At 26.8% G+C, this 11,306-nt stretch overlaps 1 long non-coding RNA gene across 1 annotated transcript; it reads left to right on the top strand.

The window, feature by feature from the left end:
- Window positions 1-783: 783 nt before the first annotated feature.
- LOC107883007 lies at window positions 784-7,361 on the top strand. Its single transcript, XR_001679032.1, has 3 exons — window positions 784-1,096; window positions 2,005-2,114; window positions 7,027-7,361. It is a non-coding gene; the product is annotated as an uncharacterized LOC107883007 (long non-coding RNA).
- Window positions 7,362-11,306: the final 3,945 nt, after the last annotated feature.

The following is an 11,306-nucleotide window of genomic DNA, read 5'->3' as shown; positions in this document are numbered from 1 at the left end:
ATTATTCTTTCAGACTGCTACTTAAGTTTAATGTTTATTGCAGAATAAGAAGTGTGCTATTGTTATTTGTTTATGAATTAATATATTTATTGAATCGAGTTATGCAATGAACCCAAGTTATTATTGTTATTGATCCTGACTTAATTCTTTTGTCTATATTAATATTATACAGACTAAAATGTGTACCTATAATATGAAGGTACAGACTATGATTAATTATACCATACTTTAATACACACACTAATAAGCAAAATTAAATACTGCTATCATAAAACAAGGTACCTACCTATATATAAATTATAGGTAATATGACATAATATGGTATATTTAGCAACACTGGTGACCATAACGATATGGATATACAGGACACGCGGGAATATGCATAGTACATCCTTCCTGACTTAGTTTCTGTATCAACATTTATAATTTATAAATTATAAGCTTTCGTCGTAATTTATTATATTAAACGATATAAATACGTATCAGAGCACGTAACAGCTCAAAATTGCCGCCAAAAGTATATAACTATGGTTTGTACCTAAGGACATAATATGGTTTATACCGCTCTTGGATATTGCGTCGTCTGCACTCCGACCACGTCAGCAGCTGCAGCTCACACATCACAACCACGTCACACGGATAATGACTCTTCCATGAAAAAATGTTATCCATGGACTCGTGGACCAATGGCGTTCTTATGCGTTGTATATGTCTCTATAACCTACATTAATATCATAGATATTAAAGATATCTATGATATCTATGATTCTTTAATATCAATGATTAATATAATGACAAATAAAACACAAAGTTACCGTCATACCTGTTTACTGTGTCATGGTTAATATATTATTTTATTCACCTAAAAATTTCCAAATTCCTTATGTATAATTTATAGTGTTACAATTTTCTTTATTCTTGCTTGTTAATTTCACTGGACTTCAATACTTTATAGCGGACTGGAGTACTTGAATAGGTACTTATAGAGAGCCTTTATTATAAAGGCTCTCTTGGTACCTATAAAACATTCTGTGCGGAGTGCTTTTAAGTTTTGACGCCATCTATGGATCACTAGGTACCTTGCCTTTTTCTTATAGTGAGTATAAGTACCTAGTGTTTGCTATAAGACACGGCTAAATACACTATTATAATCTCAACTCGGACGAAATATCGTACAAACCACGCATGCAGGTTTTTGTGGGAATTGGACCACTACGCAGTTTTACATTTTAAAGATAGACCCGGTGATACTGGTCAACTATTTTCAACGATTTATATTATTGTATATAAGGAGACTTAGTAAAGAATATAAAGATTAGACTTCTGAAATAGGTACCTATGTAAATTGCTAGAAAGTGTACCTATTCGTTACCTATTTATATATTTTGAAATCCAAAAGAAGTAGATAACTGAGTTGTAATGGGTTTAACTATTTAAGTTTAAGATGCCACAGAACAATAAATTAACAGAAATTCCCGATTTTATTTTTGACACTTATATTTGTGACGATGCTATTTCTACCAGTTATTATTGTTAAGTAGGTGTAGTTTGTAGCATATTTACGTTTAATTATGACGTACACTTGTTTGCGTTTTGTGATGGACAATACCATCAAGCAGACGACATGGCATTGGAGATGCATAGAACCTAGTTGAGGACATCACATACCAGTGTGTTTATCTGTGTTAGATAATCTCATTAAATATAGGCTCTCTAGAGTGTGGTGTGTGGCTGTACTTAATATTATTGTGTTTTTTCCGAGGCTGGAGACTACTATTATATACTACTGTTTTGATTGCCCTGTTCACTGTTCGCTATACGAGTGATCATCATCATATGTATTTTGAACGTTTTTTCTAAACACTCACCAGGGATAGAAATTTGAATAGTTAAAAAAACAATAACATAACACACAAATGCTATTATTAACTAGTTATCTAAATATATTTATATTATATTCATTATATTGTACCTAATCATCACAATATTTATTTTATTTTGCAGTTGATTGACAACTACATTGTGATCAGAAGTATATGTGGATCATTATCTGTTGTCTTAATTTGAAAAATCAATTGTTAACAATATTTTAAACTATGAATTCGTCATCATGTGTAAGTAATATATTGATAATTTAACTATATATTTTTGAGATGTTTATGGGATATTTGTACGAACTATGACTTAATATTAATCAAGAAAATCCTATTTTCAATTTGATATTTAAAAGGGTTCTAGTTATTGGATTGATATAAATCAAGTTGTGTGTGTACTGTACATAGTAAAATATAATATACCTAATTTAAGGAGACAGAAAACTAAAATAAAATAAAATTAATGAATATATGAAGAGAGATCATTAAGTGAAGAATGAAATAAATCTACATTATTTATGGAATTCCCTATAAGGAGAGAATGACATATATTTGGATGAAATGTTTGGAGGATACAAAAGTTTTTTATGTCTAGAGTTTAGAGGATTGATTTTGAAGTATAAACCTTCAACTAGTTCTGGGCAATCTATAATATTGTGTAATAGTTTATAAAGGAATTTCAAATTTAGTTGTTTTAATCTTTTTTCAAGTAGTAATATAGAGAAAAGTCTATTTATAATACAATCAGAATAAAGAGCTCTATACATGTGACATTGAAAGCTTAAAAATCTTAAAAAATTATTCTGAATTTGAGAAAGATCTTTATTTTGGGTTATAGAGTTAGTGTGCCAAATCAAATTTGCATAAGTCTTTACAAGTGCGCTTGATAAATCCTAATATGGCTGATGATTTTTTAATAATATTATTAGTATGTAGTTTCAAATTAAGTTTTGAGTCAAACGTAACACCACAATCATTAATTTCAATTACTCGCGAAATTTTAATATTTTTTAATATATAATCAGAAGTGATGGATTCTTTTTTTAAGGAGAAGGAAATAGTTGCACATTTTTCTATATTTAGAGACTTACTATTTATATCACACCATTTTTGAAATGAATTCAAATCATTTTGAAGTAGTATAATATCATTTTGACATCGAATGGTATTAAATAATTTAAGATCGTCTGCTATTAATAGAAAATTAGAATGTTTTAATTCATAAGGTATATCATTAATAAAAAGCAATAATAGTAGTGGCGATAGGTGATCTCCTTGTAGGACACCAATTAATATAATATTGATATTAATCGAAATAAAGTTTTCACATTTAACAAATTGAGTGCGATTTGTTAAAAAGGTTTGGAACCAAGAAAGAAGTGTATCACAAAATCCATAGGCTTTTAGTCTTAATATTAATAATTTATGTCAAACACCTTTTCAATATATGTGTGAATCACATCAGTTTGGAATCTGTTTTTAAAAGAATCTAGAATTTATTGTTTGAAAATTTCACAAATTAAAAATGCTCATAATATTTCCCTTGAAAATTAAAATATTGTATAAAATCTGATGATTTAGCATAGATTATGTTCTCATTTATAAGTTTGATAAATATCAATACTAAAAAATAATATAATTTAAGGAGACAGAAAACTGTGCCTGGCTTCTTGAAATACATAGAAAATTTTTCACATTACAAAGTAACACTAAAATAATTATTTACCAAGCCTAAAAAAACATCATTGAAATGTGCCTTAAAACTACCTTAATACTACCTTCTATTAATGTGAAAATCGGAAAAACTATTATTAGACAAAGGTATATTCACTAAAGAGGCGACATAAAAGGAATATAGTATATCGATATGTAAAATATTTTATAAACTTAGCATATTCATTTAAGAACTTAAAATTTACTTTAAAATAGATTTTACATCATAAATATACTAATTAATTACAGCTTATCGAATTTTCGAATTGTATTAATTATTATTGTACCAATCTATTAATTACTGAAATTACTTAATATTAATTATCGTTCTATGATATAAATTGTATATTATAATATAATATATATATGTATTTTTTTTTTTTAGATAAGCTTGATGATTTAACATCGATTATGTTCTCATCTATAAGTTTGATAAATATCAATACTAACAATACAGCTCTTTATACACATATCTTCTATTTTTTAATATCAATAAATAAATGTTTGACCAGTGAAAGGCATGATAATGTAATACAAGGTTTATCATAAGTTGTTATATTAGATAATTGAAAACAATCAATGATAGATATTAGAATGGCATTTAAAGTTTGAATTACAACTTAGTTGATCAACGGACCTTAAATACGTATATAAATCAAGTTGTGTGTGTACTGTACATAATAAAATATAATTTAATTTAAGGAGACAGAAAACTGTGCCTGGCTTCATGAAATATATAGAACATTTTTCAAAAAATACCTTTAATATAATTTACAAGACAATCCCATTTAAGTCTATAATCTATTATTAAGCCAAGATATTTTAATTCATTAACTTTTTAAGCTTAACACATTTCGGTTTTGGTATTAAACTAGGATTACATTTTAGATAATGGACAGACCAATTATGTCCATGTATAAAATTATTAACAGGTGAATTAAAAAAAATGCATTTAGATTATAGTAAATTTAACTTTAACTTATTTCAACAAAACCAAGGATACACATTATTTAAAATCGCATTTGCTTCATGCTACAAGCTATCAATTGTTGGTTAAGGAATTAATATGGTCGTATCATCAGCAAAACTTAATAATTCCATATTACTTTTTATATTTATATTCAATATTGTTTTTGGCCTTACTATAATAATCATTTACTTTAACCATTGGAGCTCTTTCACTGAAGAAAGATTTTTAAAGGTAATTAGCAACTCCATGAATAACTGAAAATTCTAGTTTTTTTTAGCAATAATTCATGATTTACACAATCATAGGCATTTTGTACGTCTAGAAAAATACCAACAAATTTACAATCAACATCAATATAGGTATCTACGGACAAAGTTATCTACTATAAAAAGTGCATCTTTTGACTGTTGATGATAAACCATCTAAAAACCAAACTGTGAATTTGAGAAAATTCATAATTTTTGATACACTTTTCAAAAATGTTTAATAAAGTTAATGATATTGAGATAGATCTATAATTTCCACATGATTATTTATTAACTGATTTACGTTTACAAAAAAAACCTTAAGTTCATTAAAAATTTCAGTTTTAGATTCAATGACAATACCATCTTTATTTCTAATCTTATTAATTTTATTATAATGTTTGTGCCATTTACTTATGATCTGATTAATAATGTAACAGATTTGTTTACTGTCATATTTAGTTTGTTTTAATTTATTTTGAAACTATATTTGTTTTGATTTTCATATCAATAAGTTTGACATATTCCTGTAGAATTTGTAGAATTTCTTAAATTTTAAATTAAAAGGGCCTATATCTCAGCTTAGAAAAAAGTTTTTCTTTATTTCTAATAGAAGTAATAATGCCAGGTGTAATCCATGCTTTGTAAATAGAAAATTGAGAAAATAAATAAGGTGTAATGAATTGCAATTTTTTAGTACTTGCTTTTCAACTATTTAATGTTATTATGTATAAGGATTCTCTAACCAATACAGTATGTAATACCACCATCACATTTTATTTAATGTTCCTAATGAGTTAATAGTTTTATAGCTACAGTAAAACCTCTATATTCCGGACCTCATTAGTCCGGACTTCGCTTAATCCGGACAGCCGTTTAAAATACGTAAATAAACCGGTCGTAGGAAAATTACACTAGTTTTCACCGTAGATTAAAATAAACATGAAAACGAGTTCTACAAGTTTCCTATAAATTCGGGTTATTGCGATAACATATTTATCAATACCAATTGTCATTTAAGTTATCCAATAAAATATGCAATAAAAGTTTTATAGATTTATAATTTTTGGTTATTTTGTTTAATCTGGACTTTCATTAATTCGGACAACCTAGAGCCCCAATTAGTCCGGATTAATGAGGTTCTACTGTATTTATATAAATTCAATATCATAGAAGCCAGACTTCACATTACAAAATAAGACTAAAATAATTATTTGCTAAGCCTAAAAAAACATTGTTGAAATGTGCCTTCATACTACCTTCTATAAATTTGAAAAACGGAAAAACTATTATTAGGCAAAGGTATATCCACTAAAGATTAAACATAAAAGTAATAAATATCAATCTAAGTCTAAAACCTGAATTATATAAAGTATGTAACAAGAACCGAAAACTACTATTAAAATTAAACATAATATAAGAAGCTAAAAATCAATTTATAATTACCCAAAACAGTGCAAAAAAATGTCCAGAAACTTAAAACAATTTAGCAGCTTTTTATTATAAGAGAGGTAAATTTAGAAATAAATCCTGATCTGGCAAATGCTTGTTATATGTTGGGAATGGATAATACTTAGTCATCAAGCAGAAAAAATATTCTTAAAAATGAATTATAGGCTAAATTCTATAATATCCTAAATATGCTTAAATTTACAAAACACATTTTTTTTTTTCTATGAATTCTGTAAAGAACAATTTTGTCCACGTTTTCCGCCGTTATTGAATTACACATAAAGTCAGTGACTACATAACATAATAGATTTTTGATGTTTGTTATGTATCATAATTCAATTGCATGCGTTGATTATATTGTTTGTACCTAGCTATAATTTAAAACGTAACATTCTTGCTTATTATAAATAATAAATAATTTTAATCAATTTTAATAAATATAAGTACAGAATATAATATTAATAATTCCCATTAATTAATGGTTCATTATTTTGCATGTTTGATTCTAATACTAACCGTTTTTCATTAAATTACTACAATTATTATTATTTAATTATTAAAAAAATGTTAAAACAACAAGGATTAATGTGTTTACCGATTTCTTAGAAATGAATAATTAGTATTTTAACATAAAGATTAACTGAATATTCTTCAAAAGCACTTTGGTTAATAGTATTTTTATTATGTATTTTACTCAAACATTATTTTAATCAGCCACAATATTTTATTATTGATTTTAATATTATTTATGTAATATATTTTTTTATTTCAGGTTGAATAACTTTGAACACCATAATGAGTTGTCTTAAACCAAATTTTTCGATGCTGTTAAAGTTATTAATATTGGTGACATCCATGTATTGGTTAACATGAGTAGATATACAAAGAAGGCACAAACAGAAATATTTGGTTTGAGACCATCTCCAATTCAAGTTTCATGGATTGGTTATCTTAGTACCAACAGTATTCTGTAATTGACAATTTTATTCGTCCACATTTTCCACGGCCATTGATCTGCATATAAAGTCAGTAACTACATAACATAATAGATTTTGGATATTTATTGTTTATCATAACTCAATTGCGTTTGTTGATTATATTGTTTGTACCTAGCTATATTTTAAAATGTAACATTCTTGTTTATTATGAATAATAAATAATTTTAATCAATTTTAATATATAAGTACAGAATATAATATTAATAATTCCCATTAATAAATGGTTCATTATTTTGCATGTTTAATACTATTAGTGGACATTTTATATACGTTTGCATACATGCATATAATTTTTGCAATTTTTTAAGTATTGATTATTAGTATCTTGCAACTGTTCTTTATTAGACTTACCTTATATGTTATTCATTTCTGTTTCCCGTGATATAAATATAGAACTTTCTACTTAATATATACCTTTAAAAACATATATCTTTTCAGTACGAATAGTAATCATATAATTCATATTTCAACAAATACGAACATGAAATAACAATAGGGCTGGACTTTCTCGATGCCTATTGCGATATGGAGGCAATATTTGATGAACATGGCCTTCTCGAACAAGCCAAAGTACATTACGAAATATCGATCAAGTTAAGTCCAAACGAACATATCTATGCTCTGGTGAATTTGAGAGATATTTTAATGAAACAAATTGATCTTCATGCTTTTATGACAGCTAATGTATAGCAATAGAATGAAGGTGATAAATTGTTTAAAATTTCTGTACACTCTTTTGGCTGTTTTGATTCTTTAATTATGTTTAAATTTATAAGTAGTTTTCCATCCTTTTTACATTCCTTGTTTAATTCTGGTTTAAGACTTTTAGCACGAAAATAACCTGCTTTAGGTGTGATTAAGTGATTTGTTTCAATTAAAAATGTATCTGACCATATCTATGCTCTGGTGGATTTGAAAGATATTTTAATGAAACAAATTGATCTTCATGCTTCTATGACAGTTAATGAAAAGCAATAGAATGAAGGTGATAAATTGTTTAAAATATCTGTACATTCTTTTGGCTGTTTTGATTTTTAGATTCTTTAATTAAGTTTAAATTTATTAGTGGTTTTCCTTCCATTTTACATACCTTGTGTTATTCTGGTTTAAGACATTTAGCACAAAAATAACCTGCTTTAGGTGTGATTAAGTGATTCGTTTCAAATAAAAATGTTTCTGACCATATCTATGCTCTGGTGAATTTGAAAGAAATTTTAATGAAACAAATTGATCTTCATGCTTCTGTGACAGATAATGAAAAGCAATAGAATGAAGGTGATAAATTGTTTAAAATTTCTGTACATTCTTTTGGCTGTTTTGATTTTTAGCTTCTTTAATTATGTTTAATTTTATTAGTAGTTTTCCATCCTTTTTACATACCTTGTGTTATTCTGGTTTAAGACATTTAGCATGAAAATAACCATCTTTAGTTGTGAATAAAGTGATTGGTTTCAAATAAAAATGTTTCTGACCATATCTATGCTCTGGTGAATTTGAAAGAAATTTTAATGAAACAAATTGATCTTCATGCTTCTATGACAGCTAATGTATAGCAATAGAATGAAGGTGATAAATTGTTTAAAATTTCTGTACACTCTTGGCTGTTTTGATTCTTTAATTATGTTTAAATTTATTAGTAGTTTTCCTTCCTTTTTACATACCTTGTGTTATTCAGGTTTAAGACACTTAGCACGAAAATAACCATCTTAAGTTGTGATAAAGTGATTGGTTTCAAATAAAAATGTTTCTGACCATATCTATGCTCTGGTGAATTTGAAAGAAATTTTAATGAAACAAATTAATCTTCATGCTTCTATGACAGCTAATGTATAGCAATAGAATGAAGGTGATAACTTGTTTAAAATTTCTGTACACTCTTTTGGCTGTTTTGATTCTTTAATTGTGTTTAAATTTATTAGTAGTTTTCCTTCCTTTTTACATACCTTGTGTTATTCAGGTTTAAGACATTTAGCACGAAAATAGCAATCTTTAGTTGTGTTAAAGTCATTGGTTTCAAATAAAAATGTTTCTGACCATATCTATGCTCTGGTGAATTTGAAAGATATTTTAATGAAACAAATTAATCTTCATGCTTCTATGACAGCTAATGTATAGCAATAGAATGAAGGTGATAAATTGTTTAAAATTTCTGTACACTCTTGGCTGTTTTGATTCTTTAATTATGTTTAAATTTATTAGTAGTTTTCCTTCCTTTTTACATACCTTGTGTTATTCAGGTTTAAGACACTTAGCATGAAAATAACCATCTTAAGTTGTGATAAAGTGATTGGTTTCAAATAAAAATGTTTCTGACCAGATCTATGCTCTGGTGAATTTGAAAGAAATTTTAATGAAACAAATTGATCTTCATGCTTCTATGACAGCTAATGTATAGCAATAGAATGAAGGTGATAAATTGTTTAAAATTTCTGTACACTCTTTTGGCTGTTTTGATTCTTTAATTATGTTTAAATTTATTAGTAGTTTTCCTTCCTTTTTACATACCTTGTGTTATTCAGGTTTAAGACATTTAGCACGAAAATAACAATCTTTAGTTGTGTTAAAATCTTTGGTTTCAAATAAAAATGTTACTGACCATATCTATGCTCTGGTGAATTTGAAAGATATTTTAATGAAACAAATTAATCTTCATGCTTCTATGACAGCTAATGTATAGCAATAGAATGAAGGTGATAAATTGTTTAAAATTTCTGTACACTCTTGGCTGTTTTGATTCTTTAATTATGTTTAAATTTATTAGTAGTTTTCCTTCCTTTTTACATACCTTGTGTTATTCAGGTTTAAGACACTTAGCATGAAAATAACCATCTTAAGTTGTGATAAAGTGATTGGTTTCAAACAAAAATGTTTCTGACCAGATCTATGCTCTGGTGAATTTGAAAGAAATTTTAATGAAACAATTTGATCTTCATGCTTCTATGACAGCTAATGTATAGCAATAGAATGAAGGTGATAACTTGTTTAAAATTTCTGTACACTCTTTTGGCTGTTTTGATTCTTTAATTGTGTTTAAATTTATTAGTAGTTTTCCTTCCTTTTTACATACCTTGTGTTATTCAGGTTTAAGACATTTAGCACGAAAATAACAGTCTTTAGTTGTGATAAAGTGATTGGTTTCAAATAAAAATGTTTCTGACCATATCTATGCTCTGGTGAATTTGAAAGATATTTTAATGAAACAATTTGATCTTCATGCTTCTATGACAGCTAATGTATAGCAATAGAATGAAGGTGATAACTTGTTTAAAATTTCTGTACACTCTTTTGGCTGTTTTGATTCTTTAATTATGTTTAAATTTATTAGTAGTTTTCCTTCCTTTTTACATACCTTGTGTTATTCAGGTTTAAGACATTTAGCACGAAAATAACCATCTTAAGTTGTGATAAAGTGATTGGTTTCAAACAAAAATGTTTCTGACCAGATCTATGCTCTGGTGAATTTGAAAGAAATTTTAATGAAACAATTTGATCTTCATGCTTCTATGACAGCTAATGTATAGCAATAGAATGAAGGTGATAACTTGTTTAAAATTTCTGTACACTCTTTTGGCTGTTTTGATTCTTTAATTGTGTTTAAATTTATTAGTAGTTTTCCTTCCTTTTTACATACCTTGTGTTATTCAGGTTTAAGACATTTAGCACGAAAATAACAGTCTTTAGTTGTGATAAAGTGATTGGTTTCAAATAAAAATGTTTCTGACCATATCTATGCTCTGGTGAATTTGAAAGATATTTTAATGAAACAATTTGATCTTCATGCTTCTATGACAGCTAATGTATAGCAATAGAATGAAGGTGATAAATTGTTTAAAATTTCTGTACACTCTTTTGGCTGTTTTGATTCTTTAATTATGTTTAAATTTATTAGTAGTTTTCCTTCCTTTTTACATACCTTGTGTTATTCAGGTTTAAGACATTTAGCACGAAAATAGCAATCTTTAGTTGTGTTAAAGTCATTGGTTTCAAATAAAAATGTTTCTGACCATATCTATGCTCTGGTGAATTTGAAAGATATTTTAATGAAACAAATTGA

Source organism: Acyrthosiphon pisum, chromosome X (assembly GCF_005508785.2).
Source record: "Acyrthosiphon pisum isolate AL4f chromosome X, pea_aphid_22Mar2018_4r6ur, whole genome shotgun sequence".
In the NCBI taxonomy this organism is placed as follows: Eukaryota; Metazoa; Arthropoda; class Insecta; order Hemiptera; family Aphididae; genus Acyrthosiphon; species Acyrthosiphon pisum.
This window is presented reverse-complemented; position numbering and strand designations above follow the sequence as displayed.